Source organism: Psammomys obesus, unplaced genomic scaffold (genome assembly GCF_907164565.1).
Source record: "Psammomys obesus unplaced genomic scaffold, mPsaObe1.curated_primary_1811, whole genome shotgun sequence".
NCBI lineage: Eukaryota > Metazoa > Chordata > Mammalia > Rodentia > Muridae > Psammomys > Psammomys obesus.
This window is the reverse complement of record NW_026596117.1, coordinates 14971010-14988829: the sequence shown is the minus strand read 5'-3', so window position 1 is coordinate 14988829 and position 17820 is coordinate 14971010. Positions and strand designations below refer to the sequence as shown.

The following is a 17820-nucleotide window of genomic DNA, read 5'->3' as shown; positions in this document are numbered from 1 at the left end:
GAGTGAAGAGTACTGGAAGAGACAACTGGAATTGGGGCCATCTTGAGAAGGAGCTAGAAATCTAGTGCACTGAAAACTCCCAGAAGTCTAAGACAGTGATCCTAGCTAAGACTCCTAGAAATGGGAAATACTGAGCCTGAACTGGTCACTTCCTATAACCAGGCATGTCTTCCAGTGGAAGAACTGAGACACCAACCCAGCCACAAAGCTTTGACCGACAATTTGTCCTGGCTATAAGATATGCTGGGGTAAAATGGAGCAGAAATTATGGGAATGGCTAACCAATGACCGGTCCAGAGAGGGAGTCCACCCCTGGCACAGGTTGGGAGCCCAGGGCCCAGAGGCTGGATAGTCCAGAGACTGAGGATAGAACCAAACATGACTGGCAAGAAAGGAAAGAAAGAAAAGAGAGAGAGAGAGAAGAAAGGAAGGAAGGAAGGAAAGAAAGAAAGAAAGAAAGAAAGAAAGAAAGAAAGAAAGAAAGAAAGAAAGAAAGAAAAGAAAGTTAATGAAGTGATTCCTAATGATATTCTGCTATCTCATATATTGGTGCCTAGCCTAATTGTCATCAGACAGGCTTCATCCAGAAACTGATGGAAACAGATACAGGGACCTCTAGCCAAACATTAGGCAGAGCTTGGGAAATCCTGAAGAAGATGGGCAGGAAGGACTCTTAAGAGTCATACGGGTCAAGGACATCCCAAGAAAGCCCAGAGAATCAACTAACCAGGGTTCACATGGGGCTCTCAGAGACTAAACAGACAACCAGGGAGCCTGCATGGCCTTATCTAGGCTCTCTGCATATAAGTCAGTTTTGTAGCTTGATCTGCTTAGGGGACTCCTAATAGTGGGATTAGGGGCTGTCCCCGACTCTTTTGGCTGCTTTGGGACCCTTGTCTTACTAGATTGCCTAGTCCTTAATAAGAGTGGTGGTCCCTAGTCCTACTGCAACTTGATGTACCATGGTTGGTTAATATCCATGGGAGTCTTACCCTTTTCTGAAGAGAAATAGAGGAGAAGTGGATAGGGTGGGGGAGGAGTGACAGGAAAGAGAGGAGAGAGGGGATACCTAGATTGAGATGTAATATATGAAAGAAAAACAAACAAAACAGAACGAAGCAACAACAAAACAGTTTTCTTGCTACTGCCAGAAGCTAAAAAAATCTTTTACATGCTGAATCAATCTTTTCACAAGGAAAACAGCCATATCTAAAGAACCTTGCAATACTCTTATCTTTGAAGGTAGCCTTTTGTCAAAACTCAAAACCCCAGGTAGAGGCAAGTACAAGCAATGCTGATTATCTGAGAGGCCTTTGCCAAGAGTCAGACATTAATTTTCTTCCCCTACTGTATTTGTGCTGGAAGAAAAACACATACTTTCAAACGTGCTATGGGCATGCACATACTTTTCCTAAATGCTTAACATTGCCTGGATATTAGATTAGCTCAAGCATCTCTGGATAGTTTTTAGCCACTTCTCATCTGTTTGAGAGAGGTATACTTAGCTACCATGTTTATTTATCTACTTTGGTGTTAGCTCCAGCTCTTTTTTTCAATCACCCATTTTTCCCTAAACATTTCCACCTCCCTTCAAATATATTTCTAAGCATGTGTGTTGGCTTTTAGAACATGTGTTTATATAAATATTAAAAATGGTATTTGATAAAGTGATTTGTAACTTTTCATTCGTGGTGTACATGTTTTTAAACCTTAAAATAGGGCTAACAGATAATATCCGGAAAAAAATAAAAAAAAAAAAAACAACATTGCAAAGTGAACATGACCACTAAAGATCAGTAGGGTCATACGTATTTAAAAGAACTAAAATGTTAAATATTTTGGTCAGAAGGAAGTGGATAGTGTTTGAAAAGACAGATAGGTCTTTCCATGATTTGAGGGTTAAACGATGTATACAACAAACAACAGTTTTTAAATATGTATACCTGTGTGTGTGGTATGTGTGATGTGTATGTGTGTGCGCATGTGAGTGTGTGGCGTGGTGTGTGGTGTTTGCACAGGTGTGTGCATTTGGGAGCCAGAGGACAATGTTTCTGCATCTTCTTCTATAGTTCTCAACCTTGTTTGGGAGGAGAAGGTCTCTGACTTGAAGCTTGCCATTGGAGATTTGTCTATGTCCACACTCTGACTTCGGGTTACAGGTATGTGTGTCCATGCCCAACCTTATGTGGGTACTAAGACTTCAACTAGAGTCTTCTTGCTTGAGCATCAAGCGCTCTGAAGCACTCAGCCATCTCTCGGTATCCCCACAAATATGTATACCTTTACATACTGATCAAGGACTTAATATGAAAACGTGAAATTTATGTTTACAAACACAAATTTGGAAGGTCAAGTGAGCTCACTCTTTCAGCCCAACATCAACTTATGAAAATGTTTTGTTACAGCCTCAGAGTCTTCTCAAAATTACATAAAAAGCGAGACGCCATACTAGCTCCGCAGGAACGCCATCACTGACGGTACGGCCCGCCCAATCCCACAGTGACAGAGAATACGCTATATACTCACCAAAACCAGACAGAAACGCCATACAAGCTAGACACACCAGGCGCTGGGCCTCCGAAGCTTGGAGAGCACAGTAAAGAGACTCCAGGACTTCCCAGAAAGCATCTGGACTAGCAACCCAGTCTCCAGTTACAGCGGGACTTTCTAACCTGGCGGCGGAGCAGCACTGAGCTGGCGGGGCACATCAGCCCTCCAGTTTAAGACTAACCAGGGCCAAACCAGAGAACAGAAAGGCTGGTTACCCCGATTCCTACTGACGTGACCACCCTGAAATCTCCAGCTGCAGCAAGACCTCATAACCTGGCAGTGACAGCAGCACGGAACTGGCGGAACACATCAAAGAAGCAGGGCCAAACCAGAGAGCAGAGAGCCCAGATACGCTGATCTCTGCCAAGTGTCCTGCCTGTAACTGAGTGCACCCTTGAGAATCTGCAGCTCCACTGATCCTGGGTCCTTCTAAAACAGAAGCCAGGCATCGAACCCCCTCCCACCCATATACCCACTTTGGGAAACAGAGGGGCACTTGGAACATTGAAGTTCCTGCTCTGTGGGTCTAATTGAGGAGTTAAGGCAGTTAATGCCAGAAATTGCGCTGCGATCATCACTAGCGCCTGCGACATATACATTGCAGAGCCCCTCCCACACACTCAAGGGTTCAACATTAGCCATCACTCTGTCCCTCGAGACACACGCCCACACCCACTTACACACACACACACATATACTCACGCACGCACGCACGCTTGCATTTGCCTCTGTTTGCGCCTGCGTACTTTCCTCCCACAGGTATAGCTAGTCCTCAGCATACGCTAAGGACACAGGACCTCTCTCAACTTCCTGAAGAATTCTCCAGACTCGAGAGAGAGACAGTACCAGTCTGATCGGCAGAATCCAAAAACAAACAGGGAAGGTCTCAGATAAGCCAATGGCCAGGGGTAGGCGAAAGAACACTTCCAACATAAATCAGGACATCATGACTTCACCAGCAAACCCCAAAATCGATGGATACCCCAATTCATCAGAAGCACAGGAAAATGACCTTAAAGCCATGCTTGCTCAATTATTTGAGGCTCATAAGGAGGAAATGAACAAATCTTTCAAAGAGTTGGCCAGTCAATTGGAGGTAAAGAAAGAAGAAATAGACAAAACCCTTAAAGAAACACAGGCAAACATAGCCAAACAAATAGAGGCACAAGTAGAGAAAAAATTAGTGGCATACAAAAAGGAAATGAACAAAGAAATAGAGTCCATCGTAGAGAGACAGGAATCCAAATTCAAGCACATGAAAGAAATGGTGCAAGGCATGAAAACAGAATTAGAATCAATAAAGAAAACACAAAATGAGAAAACTCTTGAGCTGGAGAACTTGGAGAAAAGATCAGGAACCACAAAAGTAAGCATCACCAACAGAATACAAGAGATGGAAGAGAGAATCTCTGGAGCTGAAGACACACTTGCAGAAATTGATACTTCTCTCAAAGAAAAAGTAAAATCAGAAAAATTTCAATCACAAAATATCCAAGAAATCAAGGATGCTATGAAAAGACAAAATCTAAGAATAATAGGAATTGATGAAAAAGAAGACTTCAGGCTCCAAGGTCCAGAAAATATTTTCAAGAAAATCATAGAAGAAAATTTTCCCAACTTAAAGAAAGAGATGTCCATAAATATACAAGAGGCCTACAGAACACCAAATAGACTAGACCAGAAAAGAAACACATCACGTCACATCATAGTCAAAACACTAAATCTACAGAACAAAGAAAAGATATTAAAAGCAGCCAGGGAAAAAGGCCAAGTAACATATGAAGGTAGACCTATCAGAATCACACCAGACTTCTCATCAGAAACTATGAAAGCCAGAAGGGCCTGGGCAAGCATCATGGAGACTCTAAGAGATCACAAATGTCAACCCAGACTACTATACCCTGCAAAGCTTTCAATCAACATAGATGGAGAAAAAAAAATATTCCATGACAAAACTAAATTTACGCAATATCTATACAGCAAACCAACCCTACAGAAGATACTAGAAGGAAAACTCCAATCCAACAAAAACAAATTCACCCAAGAAAACAGGGCATACAGATAATATCCCAACAAAAATGAAAAGAAAACAAGCAATGAAACAAGGTAAGATCATCGACTCCATTACAAAAGGAACTAACATGCATTGGTCAATATTATCTATCAATATTAATGGACTCAACTCACCAATAAAAAGACACAGGCTAACAGAATGGTTACAGAAACAGGACCCAACATTCTGTTGCATCCAAGAAACACACCTATGCAACAAAGATAAACACTACCTCAGAGTAAAGGGCTGGAAAAATGTTTTTCAAGCAAATGGTTACAGAAAACAAGCTGGAGTAGCCATCCTAATATCTAATAAAATAGACTTTCAACCCAAGTTAATCAAAAAAGATAAGGACGGCCACTATATTCTCATCAAAGGAAAAATCCAACAAGAGGACATCACAATTTTGAATATCTATGCCCCAAATACAAGAGCACCTACATTCGTAAATAAAACAATATTAAAGCTTAAATCATACATTGATCCTAATACCTTAATAGTGGGAGACTTCAACACCCCACTCTCATCAAGGGACAGATCAACCAGACAGACACCAAATAGGGAAATAAAAGCACTCACAGAATCCCTAAATCAAATGGACCTAATAGACGTCTACATATCTTTTCACCCAAACTCAAAAGAGTACACCTTCTTTTCAGCACCACATGGAACCTTCTCCAAAATAGACTATATAGTTGGTCACAAAGCAAGCCTCGACAGATACAAAAGGATTGAAATAATCCCTTGTATACTATCTGACCACCATGGACTAAAGCTGGACATCAACAACAACAGAAACAACAAAAAGCCGACACGCACATGGAAACTGAACAACTTACTACTCAATGACAGCTGGGTCAAGGAAGAAATAAAGAAAGAAATTAAAGACTTTCTAGAATTCAATGAAAATGAAGGCACAACATACCCAAATTTATGGGACACATTGAAAGCAGTGCTCAGAGGAAAATTTATAGCACTAAGTGCCTACAAGAAGAAATCCGTAACATCACATACAAACAACTTAATGGCCCAACTGAAAAACCTAGAAAAAAAAGAAGCAGATACACCCAAGAGGAGCAGACGGCTGGAAATAATCAAACTAAGGGCAGAAATCAATCAATCAATTAGAAACAAATAAAATTATCCAAAGAATCAATGAAACAAAAAGCTGGTTCTTTGAGAAAATCAACAAGATAGACAAACCCTTAGCCAAACTATTTAAAAAGCAGAGAGAAACCATACAAATCAGCAAAATCAGAAAGGAAAATGGGGACATAACTACAGACACTGAGGAAATCCAAACGATTATTAGGTCATACTACAAAAGTCTATATGGCACAAAATTTGAAAATCTAAATGAAATGGATAACTTTCTTGACAGATTCCATCTACCAAAATTAAGTCAAGATCAGGTAGAAAGACTGAATAGTCCTATATCTCCCAAGGAAATTGAAGCAGTCATTAACAGTCTCCCCTCCAAAAAAAGCCCTGGACCAGATGGCTTCAGCGCAGAATTCTACAAGACCTTCAAAGAAGTACTAACACCAATTCTCCTCAAACTATTCCATAAAATAGAAACAGAAGGAACACTACCAAACTCATTCTATGAAGCCACACTCACTTTGATACCTAAACCACACAAAGATCCAACAAAAAAAGAGAACTTCAGACCTATCTCTCTTATGAACATTGATGCAAAAATACTCAATAAAATACTTGCAAACCGAATCCAAGAACACATCAAAGATATCATCCACCATGACCAAGTAGGCTTCATCCCAGGAATGCAAGGGTGGTTCAACATACGGAAATCCATCAATGTAATCCACCACATAAACAAAATGAAGGAGAAAAACCACATGATCATCTCCTTAGATGCTGAAAAAGCATTTGACAAAGTCCAACACCCATTTATGTTTAAAGTCTTGGAGAGATCAGGGATACAAGGCACATACCTAAAGATAGTAAAGGCAATATACAGCAAGCCTATAGCCAACATCAAACTCAATGGAGAGAAACTTAAATCAATCCCACTGAAATCAGGTACAAGAAAAGGCTGCCCACTCTCTCCATATCTCTTTAACATTGTACTTGAAGTCCTAGCCAGAGCAATAAGACAACTAAAGGAGATCAAGGGGATACAAACGGGAAAGGAAGAGGTCAAAGTGTCACTATTTGCAGATGATATGATAATATACATGAGCGACCCCAAAGATTCAACCAGAGAACTTCTTCAGCTGATAAACACCTTCAGCAAAGTGGCAGGATACAAAATCAACTCAAAAAAATCAGAAGCCCTTTTGTATACCAAAGACAAAAAGGCTGAGAAAGAAATTAGGGAAACAACACCCTTCACAATAGCCACTAATAACATAAAGTACCTTGGTGTGACTCTAACCAAGCAAGTGAAAGACCTGTTTGAGAAAAACTTCAAGTCTTTGAAGAAAGAAATTGAAGAAGATCTCAGAAGATGGAAAGATCTCCCGTGCTCATGGATTGGTAGGATTAACATTGTGAAAATGGCCATCCTGCCAAAAGCAATCTACAGATTCAATGCAATTCCCATCAAAATACCAACTCAATTCTTTACAGACCTTGAAAAAAAGATTCTCAGCTTCATATGGAGAAACAAAAAACCCAGAATCTCCAAAACGATCCTGTACAACAACAGATCATCTGGAGGTATCTCCATTCCCGATCTCAAGCTGTACTACAGGGCAACAGTAATAAAAACTGCATGGTATTGGCATAGAAACAGAAAGGAGGATCAATGGAATCGCATAGAAGACCCAGAAATGAACCCACACACCTATGAATACTCAATATTTGACAAAGAAGCCAAATCCATTCAATGGAAAAAAGACAGCATCTTCAACAAATGGTGCTGGACCAACTGGATGTCTACATGCAGAAAAATGAAAATAGATCCATATTTATCACCCTGCACAAAACTAAAGTCCAAGTGGATCAAGGACCTCAACATAAAACCAGATACTCTAAATCAGTTGGAAAAAAAAGTGGGAAACAGCCTAGAACTCATTGGCACAGGAGACAACTTCCTGAACAGAACACCAACAGCACAGGCTCTAAGAGCAACAATCAATAAATGGGACCTCATGAAACTGAAAAGCTTCTGTAAAGCAAAAGACACTGTCATCAAAACAAATAGACAGCCTACAGATTGGGAAAGAATCTTCACCAACCCTTTATCTGACAGAGGGCTAATATCCAGTATATATAAAGAACTAAAGAAGCAGAAAAGCAACAAACCAAGTAATCCACTTAAAAAATGGGGAACAGAGCTAAACAGAGAATTCTCGAAAGAGGAACATCGAATGGCAGAGAAACACTTAAAGAAATGCTCAACCTCATTAGCCATTAGGGAAATGCAAATCAAAACGACCCTGAGATTTCACCTTACACCCATCAGAATGGCCAAGATGAAAAACTCAAGTGATAGCACATGCTGGAGAGGTTGTGGAGAAAAGGGAACCCTCCTCCATTGCTGGTGGGAATGTAAACTGGTTCAACCACTCTGGAAGTTAATCTGGCGCTTTCTCAGACAACTAGGAGTAGTGCTACCTCAAGACCCAGCTATACCACTCCTAGGTACATACCCAAAATTTGCTCAAGTACACAACAAGGACATTTGTTCAACCATGTTCGTAGCAGCTTTATTTGTAATAGCCAGAACTTGGAAACAACCCAGATGTCCATCAACGGAGGAATGGATACAGAAATTGTGGTATTTTTACACAATGGAATACTACTCAGCAATCAAAAAGGAGGAAATCATGAAATTTGCAGGCAAGTGGTAGGATCTAAAAAAGATCATTCTGAGTGAAGTATCCCAGAAGGAGAAAGACAAACTTGGTATATACTCGCTTATATAGACCTCCAAGACATGATAAACATAATGAAATCTACACACCTAAAGAAGATAATCAAGAAAGTGGACACAGGCGAAGGTGATTAATCCTCATTTAGAAAGACAAATGGGATGTGCATTGAACTTATGACAGGAGTCTACCACAAAAGGCATCTGAAAGACTCTACCTAGCAGTGTTTCAAAGTAGACACTAAAACTCATAACCAAACCCTCGGCAGAGTGCAGGGAATCATATGAAAGAAGGGAAGTTAGTATGATATGGAAAGGATAGGAGCTCTACAAGGACCAAATATATCTGGGCACAGGGTCTTTTCTGAGACTGACACTCAACCAAGGACCATCTATGGATATAACCTAGAACTTCTGCTCGGATGTGGCCTGTGGTAGCTCAGTAACCAAGTAGTTTTCCAAAGTAAGGGGAACAAGGACTATTTCTAACAGGATCTCAAGGGCAGGCTGTTTGACCCCCCCCCCCCAGGGGAGGAGCAGTCTGTTAGGCCACAGAGGAGGATTTGAAGATACCTGATAAAACAGGTATCTTCAGCCTTGAAGATACCTGATAAAACAGGGTCAGATGAAAGGGGAGGAGGTCCTCCCCTATCAGGGGACTTGGAAAGGGGCAGGGAGGAGACCAGGGAGGGAGTGTGGGGTTGGGGAGGAAATGAGGGAGCGGGATACAGCTGGGACACAGAGTTAACAAAATGTAACTAAAAAGAAAAATAAAATAAAAAAAAAGAAAAATAATTTCAATTGAAAAAAAAAAGAAAGTAAAAAAAATTACATAAAAAGCATGACAGTATTTGCACAAGTTTTATTCTTCACATACAGTTGATACAATTTAATCATAATAAAATTGTGCCATAATAAATACTCAGAAGGATTTAGGGCTATGCCAAGCATATGAGAAGCTGCACAGTGATAGCCTGAGTCACAATTTTATCTATATCAGAAGACACTGAGGGCACTGTCTACAAAACAGCAATTCATCAAGACTAGATCCCCAGCACACTTAGATAGCAAAACAGTAAAATGCCATTGTTCAATAATAACCTGGCATATCCCTTTACAACAGAATATTTATGTGACATAAGATGTCTTTGATCCTCAACATAAAACCAGATACTCTAAATCTGTTAGAAGAACAAGTGGGGAACAGCCTAGAACTCATTGGCACAGGAGACAACTTCCTGAACAGAACACCAACAGCACAGGCTCTAAGAGCAACAATCAATAAATGGGACCTCATGTAACTGAAAAGCTTCTGTAAAGCAAAGGACACCGTCATCAAAACAAAACGACTGCCTACAGATTGGGAAAGAATCTTCACTAACCCTTTATCTGACAGAGGACTAATATCAAGTATACACAAAGAACTAAAGAAGCTGAAAAGCAGCAAACCAAGTAATCCAATTAAGAAAATGGGTATCAGAGCTAAACAGAGAATTCTCGACAGAGGAATATCGAATGGCAGAGAAACACTTAAAGAAATGCTCATCCTCATTAGCCATCAGGGAAATGCAAATCAAAACGACCCTGAGATTTCTCACCTTACACCCATCAGAATGGCCAAGATGAAAAACTCAAGGGACAACACATGCTGGAGAGGTTGTGGAGAAAGGGGAACCCTCCTCCACTGCTGGTGGGAATGTAAACTGGTACAACCACTCTGGAAATCTATCTGGCACTTTCTAAGATGATTAGGAATAGTGCTTCCTCAAGACCCAGCTATACCACTGCTAGGTATATACCCAAAGTTGCTCAAGTACACAAAAGGGATATCTGCTCAACCATGTTTATAGCAGCTTTATTTGTAATAGCCAGAACCTGGAAACAACCCAGATGTCCATCAACAGAGGAATGGGTACAGAAATTGTGGTATTTTTACACAATGGAATACTACTCAGCAATCAAAAAGGAGGAAATCATGAAATTTGCAGGCAAGTGGTGGGATCTAGAAAAGATCATCCTGAGTGAAATATCCCAGAAGGAGAAAGACAAACACGGTATATACTCACTTATATAGACCTATAAGATGTGATAAACATAATGAAATCTGTACACCTAAAAAAGATAATCAAGAGAGCAGACATGGGGTAAGATGATCAATCCTCGTTTAGAAAAACAAATGGGATGTTCTTTGATCGTATGACAGGAGTCTACTGATCTCATCTGAAAGACTCTAACTAGCAGTGTTTTCAAAGCAAAGACTCATGACCAAACCTTTGGCAGAGTACAGGGAATCATAAGAAAGAAGGGGAGTTAGTCTGATGGGGAAAGGATAGGAGCTCCACAAGGACCAAATATATCTGGGCACAGGGTCTTTTCTGAGACTGACATTCAACCAAGGACCATGTATGGATATAACCTAGAACCTCTGCTCAGATGTAGCCTGTGGTAGCTCAGTAACCAATTGGTTTCCCATAGTGAGGGGAACAAGGACTATTTCTAACAGGAACTCAATGACTGGCTCTTTGGCCTCCCCACCCCCCAAGAGAGGAGCAGTCCTGTTAGGCCACAGAGGAGAGCTTAGCAGCCAGTCCTGAAGATACCTGATAAAACAGGATCAGATGAATGGGGAGGAGATCCCCCCTATCAGTGGACTTGGAAAGGGGCACAGTGGAGATGAGGGAGGGAGGGAGGGACTGGGAAGGAATGAGGGATCGGGACACGGCTGGGATACAGAGTTAATAAAATGTAACTGATAAGAAAAAAATAAAATAAAATAAAAAAGATGTCTTTGATGAGGCAAACTGCATGTTGAATTTCTTTGGAATCTCTGTCTTTTTTGTCTAACATATCTAAATATTTCTGTAATTATAACAAACTTTATTTTTAAAGGACAAATTCACAAACTTCATGTTTCATCTACTGTTAGAGATTACTTTCTAGGAAAAAATTTATAAAAGATCTATAATTAATGTCATAGGCAATAAATGCCTCATTGAAGACATTGATTCAAACCATTTATTCATTAATTCAACAAGTTTTTACTGAAAGTCTAATTCTTCTTCAAGCTATTTCACTGGTAATTGGAGGAACAAAGAGTAGAAATATTTAAGTCTTGAAAAATTTTCCAGGTATTATTAAGCACCAATAAATATCATAAGTAAACACGACTGTGACAATCATAAGTACACTGCTTTACCTTTGAACTGAAAGACATTGTGATCAATGTGACAGTTATGCTAAGATTTCAAAGACGAAAATGAAAAGGGGCTCAGGGACAAGTGAAGAAGGCACCTGGACGTGCCAGAAACAATTTTTGAAGACTCAGTAATAGAATGAATGATAATAAATGATAATAGAATGAAGAATAATAAAACTTTCAACACTCTTGAATTTCTAAAACCTCAGCTTTCTCTTTTTAGTTTTATTTTTCTCTGAAATAAACACTTCAGGCAATGGTGTACATCTACTCAAATTAATATCTACTAACAGCACTTTCCAGACGAAAGTACTGAATTATCAGCATCCATCTCTCCAATGAACTGAGCATGTACTGTGGGTCAAAATACACTCAATGAAGTTTACAATAAATCTCAGCTTCTTGTTATGACTCATGAAGTTGTATTAATGCTTTCATTCTCCGAGTGAGAATGATGGAGCAGAGAGAAGTTGAGATTATCTTTCAAAATCACTCAGTTAAAATATTTGAGAGTTGTCATTTGAATTCCAAATGATATTCTTAATCACTTTTGGAGTCTGCTAGAAACTGTAAATACATATGTTTAGGAGACTTTTTTTTTAAGCACAAGAGCATTTTTCTGATTCTACAACAATCCAGCTAAATCAGAGATGTTAGTAAACAGCGAGGTTTTTCAGCCCTGAATCAACCCTATGTAGTTTCAGTTGTGCACTGAACACTGATTCTAAGTCTCCATTTCCCAGAGAAGCACCTGCTTAGGTTGATAACACATCTTTCCAATGTGGATGAAAATGGTTTTTTAACCCCTGCTTTCTGGCCTTAGTCCCACTCAAAATACTCTCTTTGTTACCTGATTATCATGAAATGTTTTTAGATTCTATATAACAAACACTCCCTATTCTCCAGCCTAAATATTTATAAATAGGCCTACATTGAGATAACTTATTCTGCAGAAATTTTATTTTAGTAACGAATGCAACGTAGTTAAGTAAAGTTTTTCTTTCCTGTTTCCTGCTCCTCTTTTTGGTTTCTGGAGAGAGATCTTGCTAAATAACCCTAGCTGACCTTGTTTCCTGAGTGTTGGGATTGAAGGCAAGAGTCACCATAAACAGCTAGGAATGTTTTGCTCAATTGAAGAAATTTTTTATTTGTTCAAGAGATGTATCAAAATCACCACTCAAAATCTACATTTTTCTATATCTGATAAAAAAAATATTTGTAGGGGTTCCAGGCCATCTCCGTGAATGGTCCTTGTTTGACACATCAGTCTCAGAAAAGACCCCTGTGTCCAGATTTTTTGGTTCGGTTGCTCTCCTTGTGCAGCTCCTGTTCCCTCCAGGTCTTTCTACCTCCCCCTTCTTTCAAAAGATTCCCTGCCCTCTGCCCAAAGTATGGCTATGAGTTTCAGCATCTGTTTTAATACCCTACTAGGTAGAGTCTTTCAGAGGCTGTCTGTGATGCATGGATATAACCTAGAACCCCTGCACAGAAGTAGCTCATGGCAGCTCAGTGTCTAAGAGGGTCCCCCAATAATAGGAACAGGGACTGCCTCTGACATGAACTCAAAGGCTGGCTCTTTGATCACCTCCAGCTGAGGAGGGAACAGCCTTACAAGTACACAGAGGAAGACAAAGAAGCCAGTCATGATGAGACCTGATAGACTTGGGTCAGATGGACAGGGAGGAGGACCTCCTCTATCATTGGACTGGGGGAGGGGCATAGTAGAAGAAGAGGGAAAGAGGGTGGGATTGGGAGGGGATGGAAGGGGGGTCTACAGTTGGGATACAAAGTGAATAAACTGTAATTAATAAAAATGAAATAAAAATTTAAAAAACACTTGCATGACTTACTATGAGGAATATTTTCTAAATTTGCTTTCACCAATTCTTCAGTTTTAACACAGCACTTCTAAAAACTGTTTAGAAATTTACTACTCAAAACACATAATAAAGCTCATGCAGAAGACAGTGCAGATTCAACTCTATTTGTAATCCAGAGAGTGTTCTCTCAAAACATGTTAGTTACATATATAAAGCTAATGAGGTTAAGCAACACATGAAACAAATCACAGGAAAGCTAAATGTACACAGGGGTATGTAGGAGAAGATTACTTACAAAATCATTTATTGCATAAATTATCTCTTCTTTAAAAAAAAAACATGATCTTACCATATTTCTAGGCTGGCCTTGAGCTCACCATATAACTGAGGGTAACCTTGAATTTAGATCCTCCTAACTGAACCTTCCCAGGGCTGGCATTACAAGTAAGTGCCACAACATAGCATGTACACAGTCTCTATATGTTTAAAGTTCAATCCCTGTAAAAATTTATACACTGAAGCACAGCAAGTTGGCCAGAAATCATAGGTTGAACTATCATGCTACCAAAACGTGGTCCTCATCTACTCCACCTACAATTATGTGGCATATTATATAAGTAGAACAAATTCACAGGGATCCATGACATCTCGTTGTGCTTACATTATCAAGTGCACAGTCCTCCAAGCAACTTAAGTAGTTTTGGGTATTTTCCAGGAAATAATTCTCCTTGTCCTAAGGGATAAGCCCCATGATATCAGCTGAAATTTTCAATGGGGCATTATCAAAGTCATTCACCACTTAACAAGCCTCTCATGCTGGAACAGCTGTTCATCTGTAAGGATTTTTTTTTAAATTTTCTATGATCCTAAGCTAATCTCACTTGAGCTAGAAAATAAGGTATTAGACTATTTTGCATGTTCTATCACTTTGTGACAAGAAAGCCAATTTTGCACTTCAGTAAAGGCAGATTGTAAATTTAGCATGAATTGAACCAGTAGATGAGTTGCAATTTCTGGCAAATGCCTCATCAGCGCATTAATGTATATTACCAAGATAACCACTTCAGTCGGGCAAGCAGGAAAGTAGAAGACACAAACATTTGGTAGGAAATTTACTCTCCCAACATCTACAAAACAAACCCCCAAACCCAAAGCTGTCAAGGATCATTGCCATTTTTACATGGCAGTATAAAAAAATGATTAAAAAATAATAATGTTGGAAATGTAGATTTTAAAATCAGGTAAACACGCTTTAAACCTCCTTCATACTGTTCCCTCTCTTCTTCCACTTCGGTTGTCTATCCTGTTTCCCCTTCTGAATGAGAATTAAATATCTTCAGTAGGGTCATCCTTGCCGTTTAGCTGCTTTAGGTCTGTAGATTTCAGTATGTTTATTGAAGGAGATGCTGAGACTCCTAGCCAAACTTTGGGCAGAGTGTCAGAATCTTTATGGCAGAAGAGGGAGATAGGAAGACCTGGAGGATGACAGGAGCTTCACAAGAAGAACAACAAAGCCAAAATACCTGGTAGAAGATGAGTTGTGATAGATAGATAGATAGATAGATAGATAGATAGATAGATAGATAGATAGGTAAATTTGTAAAAAAAAAAAAAAAAACAAAGAAAGAAAAGACTTCTGCGGACCTCATACTTAATAGGGTGAGTGAGATTATTTTTTAAATACTCTTTTAAAGCTACAGTATTTTAAAATCTCATTCTCACCATAAATAAAGACAAATATCAGCTTTTAAGACCCCTCAAACTTTTGACCCTTTCTACCAACTACTATTTGTGACTGCTGATCTGGAGACAATTATCTACAATTACTGCTTTTACCGATCCATCTGTCTTTACTGTGCATGGCACCATTATGTGATTCTACTCCCATATTCCTTTGAAATTTTCAGTTTCTCACATTAGGGACTTTTAAAAAGTCTGTATCATACACTTTCTCAGTTAATATATTACACTATTAATTTACTTTTGTTTCTTGAATTTTCCCTGTAATGCCATATTCCAGTCAAGCAGAAAATTCTACTTACATTTCTTGTTCTCCAGTACAGAATTCTCTTTATCTAATTCTGAAATGTAGTTTCTATGTTCTCTACTCTCAGGTATTTTTCGTTTGCCTAGTTTCAGTAAATGAGACTGTTCAATGGCTTTTGTTACAACTTTTATATCAATATGGTAAAATTAATATTTATTATCACAAATTTTTTCCAGCTTCTAGACATATACTTAAAGAAATATGCAATCTATATATCTTAGATGTTTTATTTTATGTTTAAGTTTAGCACCATGTTTTAGTTTATTCATCTAGCCAACAATTTTATTCAATTATTCAGTAAATATTTATGGTTTGGGCACCAGTCCTGTATAATTCCTAAACAGTAAATAACTTCTCCTAAGGAATTTTTTCGTGCTCATTTCTAACCTAAATGAACAAAATATTTGTTCAAGCCAATGCAGTTCTACCGCTAAATTCTATATTCTGCCATTTTTCCAAGCAACAAATCTTCTGCTATTCTCTACCTTTCATCCAACCTCCTCAATATCTTTTCTGTTTGTCTACAGTCATTACAAAAGTATTCATTTCTCACCTTGCTGTTGCATGGGCAATTAACATTCTCTGAAATAACACCTTTGTGTATTTCCTTCTCTTCCCCCTCCACTGAAATGACACTCATAAAAATACGGTCATTTTCTAACATGTTTCAGTGGCACCATTTTGTTTTAGTGGGGAAAATGTATCAATCATAATGTTCAACACAATCTAGTCCAATCACATCTCATTTTCCTCCAAGCCCTCTCTCGGATGCCCCAGGTATCCTGAGGTAACATATTCTGTATGTGCCTTGCACATTTTTACTTGGCCTATTCTGGAGGTTACCATACACTGACAGTTTGCTGTCTTTCCTGCTGAAGGGTGCCTGAAATGGGGGAGGGAAAAATTTATTGGCAAGAAATGTGAGAAAAATAAACAGTGTGTGATCTCACATACATGTAGATTCATTTTTCTTGTGTGTGTATGTGTGTGCGTCTGCTCATCTGTATGAGCACCACTTCTGTGCAAGTGACAACAGAGTCCAGAAAAGGCTGTTAAGAGTTGCAGATGGTTGTGAGCCACCCAATGTCAGTGCTGGGAACCGAACTCAGGTCTTCTACAAGAACAGCAAGTGCTCTTAACTGCTGAGACAACGCTCTAACTTCTTGTGTGGATTCTTAAAATGCTGAATTCATGGAGGGAAAGAGCAGAGTGGTGGTTATCAGGGCAGAACACAGAGTGAAGAAGTTGTGCAAGCTAAATAAGTTCCACAAATAAAATGCATGTCTGTAGAAATCTGCTTTCTAATTCCACAGTATACATTTGAAACACTGAGAGAGTAGACCGTCACTGTTCCCACCACATAGAGAATAGAAAATTATGCGAATAAACGGATATAATTGGCTGATTTGTACAAATTTCACTATGTACATCATAATGGTGTGTCATACACCTTAAATATATACTGTTTTAATGAATAACCTATGTGTGAGCAGACCTAACAACAAGAGTTAAGAGGTAGTAAGTAAGCAGCCCAGGTTCTTTGTCACCAAGCGCAGTATTTCTGAATCTTGGCAACATATATACTCTATAGGGGTCTCCAGAATGGTAGGACATATTGGTGACTTGGCCTATTACTGCTACTAGGTTGCCTTCCCCCCTGAATCTGTCCTGTCTCATTGCAATTTTGGGATCTGTCCTAGTTAACTTCAGATATCAACTTGACATGGACATGGTGTCACATGGGAAAAGGAGACCTCAACTGAAGGGCTATGTCGATCATATTAGCCTTTACTCATGTTTGTGATACATTTTCTTAAGTGCTAATTGATGTAGCAGGGCCTAGCCACCATAAGTGATGTCATCCCTAGGCTGGTGGGGCTGAGCCACATAAGAAAGGTGCTGAGCAAACCAGAAAAAGCAAGCCAGGAAGCAGCCTTCCATTATACTATAGAGTCTATAGTCTCTGCCTCACTGCCTGCCTTGACCTCCTATCCTGGCATCTTTGATAATAGACTACAGCTTGTAAACCAAATAACCACTCCTTCACCAAGTTGGACATGGTCAGTGTTTTATCACAGCAACAGAAAGGCAAAATAATACAGGATCACTTTTCAAAGTAAATTGTTAGCCAGGAAATATTTGCAAGAATGTTACCTTATGGAGAAACACAAATTAAAACATATGACAGCTATGTATAATGCCTTAGTTAAGTTCTGGCAGCTTGGGCCCCATTTTCTTGGTTCAGGCTCTTTGTACATTATCTCCTATCTTCTTCCCTCCATATTCTTTGCTCTTTTCTTCTAAGACAGAATCTAA

At 39.2% G+C, this 17820-nt stretch overlaps 1 protein-coding gene across 1 annotated transcript in view; it reads right to left on the bottom strand.

Annotated features, from left to right (window-relative positions):
• The window catches only part of Gabra4 (gamma-aminobutyric acid type A receptor subunit alpha4), a 99172-nt gene that overhangs the window by 20270 nt on the left and 61082 nt on the right, over nt 1-17820 (bottom strand). The window lies entirely within an intron of this gene.